This window comes from Tenrec ecaudatus, chromosome X, assembly GCF_050624435.1.
Source record: "Tenrec ecaudatus isolate mTenEca1 chromosome X, mTenEca1.hap1, whole genome shotgun sequence".
Taxonomy (NCBI): domain Eukaryota; kingdom Metazoa; phylum Chordata; class Mammalia; order Afrosoricida; family Tenrecidae; genus Tenrec; species Tenrec ecaudatus.
In genome coordinates this window covers 57,092,557-57,106,143 of record NC_134548.1, presented here as the reverse complement: position 1 = coordinate 57,106,143, position 13,587 = coordinate 57,092,557, and the positions used below count along the sequence as shown (strand labels likewise).

General features: G+C 42.6%; 1 pseudogene; it reads right to left on the bottom strand.

Moving 5' to 3' along the window:
* Positions 1–12,299: 12,299 nt before the first annotated feature.
* On the bottom strand, positions 12,300–13,171 carry LOC142433080 (mitochondrial nicotinamide adenine dinucleotide transporter SLC25A51-like; annotated as a pseudogene).
* Between the last annotated feature and the right edge of the window lie 416 nt (positions 13,172–13,587).

Here is a 13,587-nt window from a genome sequence, read left to right as displayed (position 1 = left end):
CAACTCAATGTATCCTCCCTTCATATTATATCTTATATCATCTCTTTCACTAATTCCTTTGTGTGTAAAATTGGCACAATATAAATACCTACTATCTGCTCTGCAGATTGAATGTCTAAAGCTTAAAATGATACTTAATGGAGCAACTATTGGTCTCTTCCTGACCAGAGGTAGTAAGAGTGCTAAAAATAAAAAAAACATGGAAACAATTAGTTCAATGGACTAATGGGCAACATAAATATCAGCCTCCACAACCCTGAGACCAGAACACCATGAGCCCAACTCTCACTACCAAGGGCTCTTAAAAGGATTACATTTGAGTGGAAGGAAAATGTGGAGAAATCAAAATCATTAAAAAACACCAGGCTTCCTGTTTGGGTAGAGACTGGTGAGATCCCTAAGGCTACGGCAGTAGTCACCCCTTAGGTCTTGAACTGAACTCATGCGGTGTTAGAGTAACCAATTGTTTAAGCTCAAAGGGGCATAATTTACTTAAAAACAAAGGTCAGAGGGTTAAAAAAAGAAAATGGAAGGAGAATACAAGGAAAAACAAAAATTAAAACCACAGTCAGAAGCCATTGGATAGATGATCATATTCATTATCAAATCTAAAAGAGGGAATGGTGTCAGAGTTTATATTGTGAACATCTGGTTTGCAGAAGGCTAGGGATGACAGAAGCCCAAAATCCATTTTCAGTGTCCCCACATGGATTAAGCCTCTGGTGAATCCCCTGACCGCAAATCAGGATGTGAATAGCCTTATCAGACAAAGAGCATTGTAAAGTTGATTAGGGAAGATGTAGTTAGGATAAAATGTAATACTTTGAGTTCCTCTTTGACCCATTTTTAAATTGTTTTTACTATATTATGCTTTTTTTGAATGAGGTTTTCCTGTTTCGTGTAATCATTTTTGAGTTTTTGTTTGTTCGACTGTATTTTGTATGGTTTTCTATATATGAAGCCCAGGATAGGCACATCTGTAGAGACAGTAACTGGATTGAGAATTGCCTTGGGGCATGGCAGGGGAGAATGGGTGGAAATGGGAGCTAACGACAATGAGTGCAAGAAATAAAATGCTGTGAATTTCATTGTGGTGATGATTGCACAAACCTTTTAATACAATTGAAAGATCAAACTGTATGATATGTGAAGTATATCCCAATAATAATATAATAAAAAGAATCATCTTTATTAGACACTATGTGCTATCCATTTTAATACTTGGAACAATCTAGAAGGCGTGAACTCTTACTATGTCCAATGTATAGATGAGGAAATTTAGGGTCCTGTGTTACATAACTTTCCAAGGAACACACAGCACATCAATGGGAAAACAGAATTCAAACTCAAGATGTCCGACTCTGGAATCAAAGCTTACTGGCTCTGAGGTCTCAAAAATCACAAGATCTTTCTGAGCCCCAGAAAGATTTGTAAAATGGGTATCATGAGATGTTCTCCATCTCTGAGAAACTGAGATTTGCTGCAACAAAACTGTCTTTTTCTTATCCTCGTCTTTGAACATCTATAGAACTATTTATGAATCTGCAATAAGACAGAAGTTGTGGCTTTTAACCTGTGTTCTCAAAATATTTCCTTTAGTTCTAAGTATTTTAGTTATATGCCAAGTGCATTTTATATCATTCCTGCTTTGTTTTCCATTTTATATGTTAGCGCAAATAATGAATCCCTATGTCTTCTTTTGAGAGCTGCTAAAGGGTTGACTATTATCACAAAACATTGGAGAAAGCACATTTTTAAGAAGAATATTTGCTGATGGTAGCAACAGTGACAACATAGTTTTCTGATCTCTCCAAACACGCACATGAAAACTGAGTAACTGGACAACAAAATGTTCTAAATGTCTGGACAACATTTACAACAGATCTAGGTTACAAGATACTCCCTAACCTGAAATGCAAGTGGGTAAGGACAGACTATCAACAGTCATCTCACCTATACAGTATCAGGACGAACAAGAAGCAATGACACAGCATTTGAGAATAGGAGATCCCAAAACTAGCTAATAGACACACTCAGTGGAAAGGGCAGCTAAAACAGAGATCTCTTTGCAGTCTTTACAGTTCCAGGGACTCCAAATGAAGGTACTGAAGCAGCATAGGCACTGTGAACTCTCAAAAATCCTTTGCAGTTCCCGAGGCAAAAGTACAAAGGCCCTAGACCAGTGGTTCTCAACCTTCCTAATGCCACGACCCTTTAACACAGTTCCTCATGTTGTGGTGAGCCCCCAACCACAAAATTACTATCATTGCTACTTCATCACTGTAATTTTGCTGCTGTGAATCGGGCGACCCTGTGAAAGGGTCGTTCGACCCTCAAAGGGGTCCCACAGTTTGAGAAGCGCTGCACTACACCATAGTTTCCATCACCTCTTCCTACCACCGGGTATGTCCTACATCACAACGTGCCTCACACCTAACTCTGAAAACAACTTAGCCCGTACCACCTAGCTTTGTTTACCCCGCAAACAGACACTGTGCGGCCCACAGAAACTAAGGGTGCACATACCACAGACCCAGATATTTCCTCTTAAGAACCCTGACATTAGGATCTTGCAGGCCCTCCCTGGAAACAGCTTCATGGAATTGAGGTATCTGATTAGGATCCTTCTTAGCCAAGTCTAATGCCAAGACTGGCCAGATACCAGCAGAGCAAAGGAGAAATATGGGAAATGAAGGAGAAAGAGTTCAATTTACTGGTTTGTTTATTCTTTATTTCAATTAATGTGATCTCCTAAGAAGTTTTATTATCATGTTTCAAAAGCAGCTGAATCTTATCACTGAAGATGTGATGCGGTCCAGGTGAAAAATGTAGGCCATAGAATATCCAGTTATTCCAAAAGACGGATGTACAGGTTTCCCCAGCTACAGGAGAAATCGAGTGTTCCTATAAAAGTTTTCGTAAGCCAAACCGATACAAAGGAAAAAAGCAGTTACCCGTCACTTTTGAGAAAAAGTTTTGAGCATTCTGAGCTGCAAAGATGAACCTACCAAATCATACCAAGTAACACACCCACCCCCCCACAAAAATAATCTACCACTAAGCTATTGTTTCCAGACAGGTCAAAGCTACGGTGACTTGATGCTGAGTGTAGCTCTAGGCCAGCACCACCTTTGCTGCTTGAGAGCAAATTGACTGTTGGTGCAAAAATCCTCTTAGGATGTTTTTCTCTTAGCAAAACAAGTACTGATGTAGGCCCTTCTCTCATAAAAGCAAAGGGGTATGAAGGACATTGAAAACGTGGGGAGTATACGTGTCCTCTTCAGTGTGGTAGATGCCCATCCAATTCACTCCAAATATGTCTTCATGTGCTGGCCACACCTCACCCACCTGCTCATGCACTCAGTTTTCACAGAGTCTCGTTTAACATGTTTTCACTTAATATCTGACCATTTCCCCCGTATTAATCATTAACTTTGAACCCCCCTCACCACAAGACCATTACACGACAGGACCCCATTCCCAACAAATAAATTTTTTCCTTCTCTAAAAAGTGAGTCTTTCCTCCTTCAGTTTCCTGACTTCTGCTGTTTCCCGCTTCCTGATTCTGTCCTCCTCCCAGCCCCTCCCTATTCCCAGTCAGATTATCCTTACCCACCACACACACCCTATCTCTTTCCTGACCATGGAGATCTCCATTATTCCCAATTTTCTCCAGCCAGCTTAGGTTCAACCCTGCCGACCTTTCTTATCCAAGTTTTAAATCCTGTATGCTTAAAGGGCATATAGTGCCTAATGGGAACTTCCTTAACTCTATTTCAAACAGGAATTAATACATGTCTCAGATAGCCGTTTATTCCCCCACTTTTCCAAATCATTCTTTAGAATGCTGGCTACTTCCTGTAAACCTCCAAATGTGACCTAGCAACACTTCTTGGATGAGAAATAGGGCTGTACATTTAAAAAATGAAACCAACATTTGAATTTTATTAAAGATTTATTGCATAAGAATCCACTTGATAATTCAAAAGAGAAATATCACTTCAAAGGCAATGGCAGATCCCATTAAGGGAGGAGGGGGTCTAAAATCAAATACCAATAGCAGGTAAAGGCTTGCGTGGTGAAGTCACTGATAGGAGACACTTCAAAACTGCTTGCTTATAAAGATTAAGGATTATCAAAACACTCAAAGACATCACAGGTAATCAAGTACAGGGAGACCATTCAGCCACGTAGATGGTTATTCCTTCTTCGCGTCTTATCCACGGACACAGCACAGACGGTATGTGCCTGTGTGGGTATGGCAGGGGTGGAGGGTGGGGGTGATATTCCCTATTTTCCTATCTCATCCTGCTCTTCGGGAAAGGCCTCACTCAAGTCATCAAGCTCAGGCATTATGGCACGCCTAAAACTAGTCGGGCTAGGAGTGGAGATTGCGCTCAGGCCCAAAAACCCAGGGGTAGCCGAAGGGGACGAGGTGGAGGAAGAGGAGCTCCGGCCAGGGGTGCTAGGAGGCGAAGAGGGGAATCTCTCACCATATTGCCCAGGGAAAGGAAACATCCTGCCAGGAGGTGAGGGTGAGGAGGCGCGCATGCGAACAGCACGAGTAGGCTGGGATGCAAGTCTTGGGCTCTCGGGATCAGAAAGCTCTGCGTCGGCCCGACTTCTCTGAGCGGAAACGTTAGATGCTAAAGGATGCTGCCGCCTGGCTGGCCCAGATGAAGAAGGAAAGGCTGATCTTCGTTGGGTGCCACGACTTGGCAAGGCCGGGCCTGGCGTCACCACGCTGCCGTGGGCGGACAGGCTACGCACGGCAGGCCCTGGTCGGGTGACGCTGCTTCGGCGGGCAGGGCGACCTTGAGCCTGGCCCGGTGGTGGGGTACCCGGGCTGCGGTGGCCAGTGGAGGCCGAGGACGCGGCGCGGCGGCTGCGGAGGCCCATAGCACGTCCCGGCGGCGGGCCGCTTCCTTGTCCACGACGACCAGCAGCTCCGGGCGGTGCAGCGCTGCGGCGGGGCCCGGGGCGGTCCGGGGCTGCCTGCCTTTGGGCATCACGGTCTGGCGTGGCGGCTAGGCTGCTGAGCGCACGGCCCTGTGATCTGGCGTGGCTTCGGAGGGTAGGGCCTGCATAGCCGCTCTTACCGGGCTGAGGCCTTGGAGAAGATGGCGGCGACGGCACGGGCGTCTGAGGTGAGGCCGCCTCAGGAAACAGGTGGCGTTTTGCAGACCTCGGACCTCGGGAAGGCTCCCCACGGTGCGGCTGCTTCTTGCCCTGGCTGTTCCCAGGACTCTCGCTCGGGCCTGGACGCCCCGCGGCCGGGTCACTGCCTTTCACGGGTTGCATCATGGTGGCCTGGGTGCCGACGTGCCCACTCTGGACGCCCAAGCTTGTCTGGGGCAGCACGCTTCCACCGTCTTCCTGGGAACCGCAGCTGTCCGGGGACGTGGAATACCGCGTGGCTTGCACACGGTCCTCGGGGGGCGGGCGGAGATGCTCCGCGGTCGAAAGGGCTGTGGCCGCGCTGGCGGCTGCGCAGGCGTCTACGCGTTCCGTGCTGCTGCGCGTGGTGCGCCGTGTAGACGGCTTGGGCAAGGCCACGGGATCCTCGTGAGCAGGCTCAAGGTTGCCAGTTCCGTGGGCATTGCTGGGCGCAACCGAGGCCATGTTCTTCGCTTCGCTGGCCACCTGACCCTGCACGGATTCAAACTGCCGCAGCTGCTCCTTTCCCGGACACGACTGGCTGGCCATCACACCAAACTCTCCGACAGGGAGGAAGAAGGCTGTAACCTCTGACTCTGCACACCTGGGGCTATATGCGCAAGAAGAGTGGGCGGACCCTTCAAATTTTCAGTTCTGATTGGTGAGCTAGTTAACGCGTGAGCCTTATTTTCTCAACGCTAGCTGGTATACACTGGAGTGTGTCCTCTGCCGGTGCCTGGTTAATAATATGAATTTCTTCACTCTTAAGCAGAATCGCTGGAGTGCATTGGCGGAATACAATTAATTCAATTTACTCTAAATTAGCTTTTCCCAATACTGTTCAGGTGACTAAGTCTTAAGCAGTAGCGTGGAAGAAATACCAAGCTGACCATCAGGAGATAACCCAACCACACCTACCTCCTAAAATCTAGTTGGATATTGGGCCTGTGGCTGACCCCAGAGCAAACTGTCTTGGAACTCCAGGCATCTGGCGGACGCCACCCAGGTGCGTTGCAGAGCCGCCTGCAGCCGGGGGTGGGGTGTGTGCTGGGGATGGGATACACACAGTCTGCCTCTGGCAAGGCCCAAGCACTAGAAGAGGATTACAAAATGGTCCAGGTTGAGGCATGTCTGGGCTCCTGAAGCACAAGCCAGGAATTAAGGAAAGACTGGCTAGGTGGGGCTCTCAGGGGGTTAGTACTCAGTTGCTAACCAAAAGGCGGACAGTTCAAGCCCATGAACAGGCTTGAAGTTCAATATTTGGACACTAATTTTTAGTCATTATTACAAAAGGGTTGCATAGTTATTAAACAAATCAAAAGAAATCCAAGAAAACTAGCACCTAAATTCCCACATACCTATAGATAGATATGGGAAATATTTAATATGTTGGTTGAATGATAAATGATACATATTTCATATTCTCCCTCTAATCTGTTTTTCATTTTGTGTGTGTGTGTAGTATAACACACACGGGAAAGCCTGCAAAACCCACGTGTGCAGCCCAACTCATCAAAAACAGTGATAGTTATGACAAAATAACAATGTATAAATTACCAAGGGCACATGAGGGAGGGGGGAGCGGGGAGGGAGGGGGTAAAAAGAGGACCTGATGCAAAGGGCTTTAAGTAGAGAGCAAATGCTTTGAGAATGATTGGGGCAGGGGATGTGCTTTATACAATTGATGTATGTATATGTATGGATTGTGATAAGAGTTGTATGAGCCCCTAATAAAATGTAAAAAAAGAAAAGGGAAAAAAAGAAAGTAGAAAATAACAGAAATTTTTTTAAAATCAAGAAAAAAAAAAAAACGGTGATAGTATCCCAGTGAGCACCACCTTCAGTGTGACTCTTTTGCCCTCCCCTTCCTGCCATGGATCCCCTTCCCCTCCCTCCTGCCTCCATGTTACCTTAAAAGTCTATTTATCCTGGTGTAAAAACATTTTTTCTTAGTGTTTGTATTTTAGAATAGTGGTGTCGTGTTGTATTTGTCTTTATGAGATTGACTAACTTTGCTGAGCATAATTTTCTTCCAAATTCATTCATGTCAAGAGGTGTTCGCTAGTTTCATGATTGATTTTTAGCGATGCATAATATTCCATTTTGTGTATGTACCAGAGGTTATTTATCCATTCCTCCACTGCCAGGCATTTGGGTTGTTTCAGTCTTTTGCTGTTATAGATAGTGCTACTGCAAACATGGGTGGGCATATACCAGTACTTATTCTGGTCTTTATTTTTCGGGGATACATAATGAGTTGAGAGATTTCAGGGTCTTTTGATATTTCTGTTTGCATTTATTTAAGGAAGCACCATACTGTTTTCCAAAATGACAGTACAATTCTGCAATCTCAGTGGCAGTGTATGAGTGCTTTAATTTTTACATGTGTCTGTAGGTGGTTATGTTTGAGTTCTTTGTTTTGATTCATTGCTCTCCAATTTGTCATTGAATCAATACCAAGATGGTTTGACTAGCATGGCTATGCAGTAGGTTTTAAAACCAGAAAATGAGAGGCCTCCAATTTTGTGCTTGGATTTTTAACAGTGTTTCATTTATTTTCTTATAGAGTTGGTGATTAGTTTAGCCATTTCTTTGAGAAGTAGTTCTGGGATTTGCATCAGAATTGCATTATATTTATAGCTTGGCTTAGATAGTAGTGATATTTTCACAGTAGTGTTCCTACCCATGAACATGGAACATTATTCCATTTATGTAGGTCTCTTTTGCTTTCTTGTAGTAATGTTTTTTTTTTGTTTTCTTTGTACATGGCTTTTGTTTCTCTGGTTAGGTTTATTCCCAAGTGCATTTTAAAAAATTTCCTTTCAGAGTTCTCTTCTTGAATATACAAGAATATTGTTGATTTTTGAATTTTGATAATATAGCCTTCCACATTGCCCAAGTTTTCAATTCCTTCCAGCAATTCTCTTACTGGGTCTTTGGCATTTTCTCTATATAAAACCCTATTCTCTATGAATAGAGTTTTACTTCTTCTTTGTCAATCTGGCTACTTTTGATTTCTTTGTGATGTCTAATAGTTCTGGTTAAGCCTTCCCAGTCTATGTTAAATAGAGGGGTGATAAAGGGCAACCCTGTCTGATTCCCATTCAGAGAGAGTATCCTTCCCATTGAGTTAAAGGCTGGACTCTGATTTTGTGTATATGACCTTTATTATGTGGAGGGATTTCCCTTATGTTGTTCCTATGCTATTGTTTTTATTAAAAAAATGGGTGTTAGGTTTTTTTTTCAAGTACTTTTTCTGCATCAATTGATATATGGTCCTTTTGTGTTTTACATTGATTGTTTTTCCAATACTGAACTTCTAAACCTGGTCAATATCCTACTTGATCATGATATATTTTTAAAATAATTTTTAATTATACTGGCTAGGATTTTGTTGAGAATTTTAACATCTATGTTTATAAAGGATATTGATGTGTACTATACGTTCTCAAGCTTGTTTGGTCTATTGCCCCTTTTCAGGAAAAATAATTACTCAACATTCCCCTGTCAATTAAAAACTTTTGCACTAAACCTATAATACAGGACCAAGTGCAGATACTTGCTTTTGCTGCCCCATTGGGTCATTACAGCACCCGCCAGGGGTGAGATTCCCATTTGAGGAAACGCTGGTCTATAATTTTCTATTCTGGTAACGCCTTTGTCTGGTTTTGGTATTACTTGCTTCACAATATGCACTTGGTAGTGTGTTGTCCTTTTATGTAGTCTGTACTAGTTTGTATAGAATTGACGTTAACTCGTCTGTGAATGTTTTATAAAATTCCTCAGTAAAACCATTTGGTGCTGGATTTTGTGTGTGTGTGTTGGGAGATGATTGTTTTCCGCAATCCATATTATTAGGGGCTAATCTAGGCATCATATCATTCTATAGTTCAAGCCTATCAGGCAGTATTGCATAATTGCTACCACAATCAGTTTCAAAACATTTTCTTCCCTCTTGAACTCCTTTATTTTGGCTCTCCTTCAACCTCTCCCACTGTACCCCACAGGAAGCCTTATTGTAATAGTTTTCTCTGTACGTTAATCAATCCTGGGTTTCATATACTGAAAAACAAAGATTCAAGAAGGCTACCCCAAATGACAAAATACATCATAGTACCAGGGGTCCTAAAACTTTTTAAGCAGGGGGCCAGTCCACTGTCCCTCAGACCTGTTGGAGGGCCAGACTATAGTTTGTTTGTTTTTTAAAAAAAAACAACACTATGAACAAATTCCTATGCACACTGCACATATCTTATTTTGAAGTAAAAAAAACAGGGCAAAAACACCTGGCGGGCCACATGTGGCCTGCAGGCCATAGTTTGAGGACCCCTGTGTAACATAGACAAACCCCAAGGTGAGAAAAAAACTGTAGAAAATATTGAAAACCAGATTTCACCCAAAGTGTATCAGAGCGGAGATCAAGTGACATGGTTTTAACCATTTGAGTCAGGTTTATCATTTTGATCTACTGTAGTCATCTCTCCAATACTCTGTTTGGTAAACAGTTTATTCCCATCTGTCAATTATGGTTAGACGGAGGTCATTAAAGGCTTATTTCCTGTGTCCCAAAGATTGTAAATTCTGTTAGCTAAAGTTGGAGGGAATAGTATCAGAGCTTAAATTGTGAGATTCTGGTTTGCAGAAGACTTTGGATGGCAGTGGAAGCCTGAAATGTATTTGTGAGATTTACACAGGAAATAAGCCTCCGGGGAGTTTTCTAATGACCTGATCGATTTCTCATTGTGTTATACGTCTGTTAAAGTTTTCTACATCAGTCTGTGCTAGTTTAGGTAGATAATGTATTTCTTGAAATTTGTCCAGTTCTTCTAGTTTTTTTAATTAGTTGGAGTTCAGTCCTTCATAATACTGTGTAATTACATTTTTTATTTCCATTGCTTCTGTTGTTATATCACCCATTTTTTCTTATGCATAGTATTTGCTTTCTTTCTTATTTTGTTTGAGATGTAGTTGTTTGTCACTAAAGACTCCAAGTCCAATTTAATTTTACTTTTCCTCCTCTATTTCTTTTAAAGCTACTCAAACCACTATTTAAGTTTGAGAGATAAGGAATCTAGAGGGATTAAAACAATTGTTTGTGGAGGTAGGTTTAAAGAGACATGTATATTACACAGCCCAACTCAAGAAATGAAATCAACAATGTCCCATTGCACCCTCCTTTTTCCCCCACACCCCCCTTCCCTGCTTCTGCCCCTGCCTTCTGATAGTCATCAAAGACTTGTCTGTGGGCATATAAATCACATTTCTTCTTTGCTTTTTCTTATAACAATGGCGATAGTAAATATTTATCTTTGTAAGATTGACTGAGTTTGCTAAGCATAGTGTTCTCTGGTTTTGTCAATGTGGTGTTTAAAAGAGTTATCATTGTTTTTTTATTGATGCATAAAATTCCATGGTATGAATGTAGCAGAGCTTGATTATCCATTCCTCTATAATTGGGGTTTGGGTTGATTTCCATGGTTTTGCTATTGTGGAAATAGCTGGAACGAACATAGGTGTACATATGTCTGAAGTTTTACCATTTTCTTGGAGATTGGTTTAGTTTATTATTTTCTTTCCGATGTTTAAGGTAGTGTGTTCTCTCTTGAGAACTACTGAACTCCTACCCCATCCCACTGGCTTTGTATACTCTGTTCCATCTACTACTTTGTTGCTCAACTCCCTCTATTTATTGTCAGTTTCATTCGGGAACGTTGTCTTACAGGTTTGTTACACTTTGGGTTTTTGTTCACTTTATGCCTGTTTCCATCTTGTGGGTGTGTTTCCTTTTTTGACAAATCGTGTGTTAGGCCAGAAATCAAGCATGAAAATCTACTTCAGTCTTATAGGTTTGTTTCATTTTGTGTATTATTTAAGTGGGTACATTTTTAATTCTGCTGTTCTTGTATGTTCGTCTTAAGTTGCTGAGTTTTTCTTTTGTGTGTGTGCTCCCAAGAAACTCCAAACTCAATCATGGGCATTTTTCTCACTGGCATTTTCGACTTTGAGGATCTCCTTTTCTATTTCATTTTCAGCCTGTTCTTGTTGCTTACCTTGTTTTTCTTATTCTCTCTCTGGATTCTTCTTTCACTAAAACTTTGGATAGGAAAAGTAAGTTAATAGTGGAGGCCGTTTTGTGGGAGAAAGATAAAGCTTTCTACTCCAGTAGAGAGTTACAGTCTCAGAAACTGACATGGGCAGTTCTACCCTGTCCTAAAGAGTCACTGTGAGTCAGCACTAATTCAATGGTAGTGAGTGTTTTTTGGTTTGCAGTAAGAGGAAATGAGTACATGAAATATTTAACTTTTTAGGAACCAGAAAAGTTTTCCCCACTGGGCTGTACCAATTAATATTCCACTCGAAATGTATGAGGGTTCTGATTTCTCCACGTCTTCTTCAACCCTTGTTATTTGTTATATCACTGCGTTCTAGTATATATGAAGTGGTATCTCATTGTTTTAAATTTTAATTCTCTAATAGCCAATGAGCCTTTTTCATAAGCTTTTTAACCATTTGTACATCATCCTCAGAGAAATTTCTATTCAAGTCTTTCGCATGTTTTTCAATTAGGTGGCTTTTCTATTTGTTATTGTATTTTGAAGTTCTTTATATGATTCAGATACTTCTTATAAATATTTTGATCAACAATATTGGCTCCAAATCTGGAGGGTATCTCTACACTTTGTTAATAAAAATATTTGATGCACAAAGTTCTAATTTTGGTGAAATTCAATTTACCTGTTTTGTCTTTCCTTGCTAGTACATTTTATGTCATACCTAAGAATTCATTGTTGAGAATTAAGTATTAAAGCATTACTCCTGTTTTGTTCTAAAAGTTTTATACTTTCAATTCTTATGTTAGGTTTTTATGTTTCGTTAATGTTCCTATAGGGTATGATGTATAGTTCCTATTATAGTCTTTGGAATGTAGGGGTTCAGTTGGCCCAGTATGATTTCTTTGTTTGCTTTTTTTTCCCACTGAAATCTTTTTTTCTGTCATTATTGGTGCTTAAGGAAAACCACTTTTCTCACAATTCATGGTGCCCGGAACTAATGACAAGTTATTTGGCCAATCGGGAACCAGGCCCCACTGTATTCTCCTTGGCTCTCGTCAGCTGACAGATGGCACTGTACTCCACTTTCTTTCATATGACCTTTAACAAGAACTCGTAAATCGAGTTGATTATGCCCCAGGAGATGAGGGACCAATGGTAATTCAGGTGGACATCCCAGAAAAGGTTGATCAATTTCCTGTCCCTTTCTAGCCAGATTGTTTTGAAAACCCTGGGAAAAGACTGGAATCTCCTACCAATCTGGGACTGCATGCGGGTTTTTACGACATTAATGGGGAAAAACAAGAATCCCAGCATGTCGCCCAGCAGGCCTCCGCAGATGAAGTCGTTGACCAGAAGAGCACTGTGCGAAGTGGCGGTAGGCAGGTACTCCTTAACTGGGGGCCCCGGAGGCAAAAAAACAGGGCGTTGCTGGATCCATTCCAGAGGAGAATGGGCGCCAGGCCGCGCAGTAGTACTCTCTGATGCCATGGCACTTCAGGGCCCTGAGAGCCTGGTAAGTGTTTGTGAATTTGTTTGATGCTTGTGGTCTTGCAGCAGTGTCTGAACTCTTTCCAACGGAGTAAAAATTGCTTCTGTTGTCCCTGCCAGGACGGTGGCCAGGCGAGGGTGGCGCTGAGGTGCTTCTGGAGAAGGCAGGACAGACCCTCATACAGACCAACATAAGGGCCAGGGTGGTGGTCGTCTTCTGCAGCAGCGGGGGGTACACGTTTTGGAATCCATCCCTCCTCAGCTGAAGAATCGCATCCCAGATTTTGATTCCATACAGCTGCTGCCAAAAAGGGACCTGGATGGGAAACGTGATGCCGATGTTGTTGAAGGGTGCACAGCAGCCACACAGGTAGTCCCTTCACCTGGCCCACATTTGTGATGTGAGGCGCCAGGTCTTGTTTTGAAGATGCTAGGATGGGGGGCCTCTTTTCATGAGCTTCTGAATCCATCATATTGCTTAAGGTCATTCTTCATGAAGGATTTTTCTAACCTGTAACACCATCTGGAGCTGGTGTTTGGGGGGATGGTAGCTTTTTGGTAACTTTCCCAGTTTCTTCCATTGTTACTGATCTCTTAGGTTCCCTCTCCTGGTGTCAGTTTTGGTAACTGGGTGGCCTGCAGCTCTGCAGTGGGCCCCCTGAAGATGACAGCCCAGGCCACTCTCGGGGCCAGTCCTTCGGGGGCCTAGAGGGTCTTCATGATCCACAGCACATGACAACTTTCCCAGCTATTAGGCATGAATTTTGAAAAATTTTAATTAGAATTATGCTTGCTCATCTTGTCGCCGGCATCCATTTTCCCATCTGTGAAAAGGGGATGGCCATGACCGCAAAGGTCCCTTCGTCACAGAGCGGGATCCCCAGCCGCC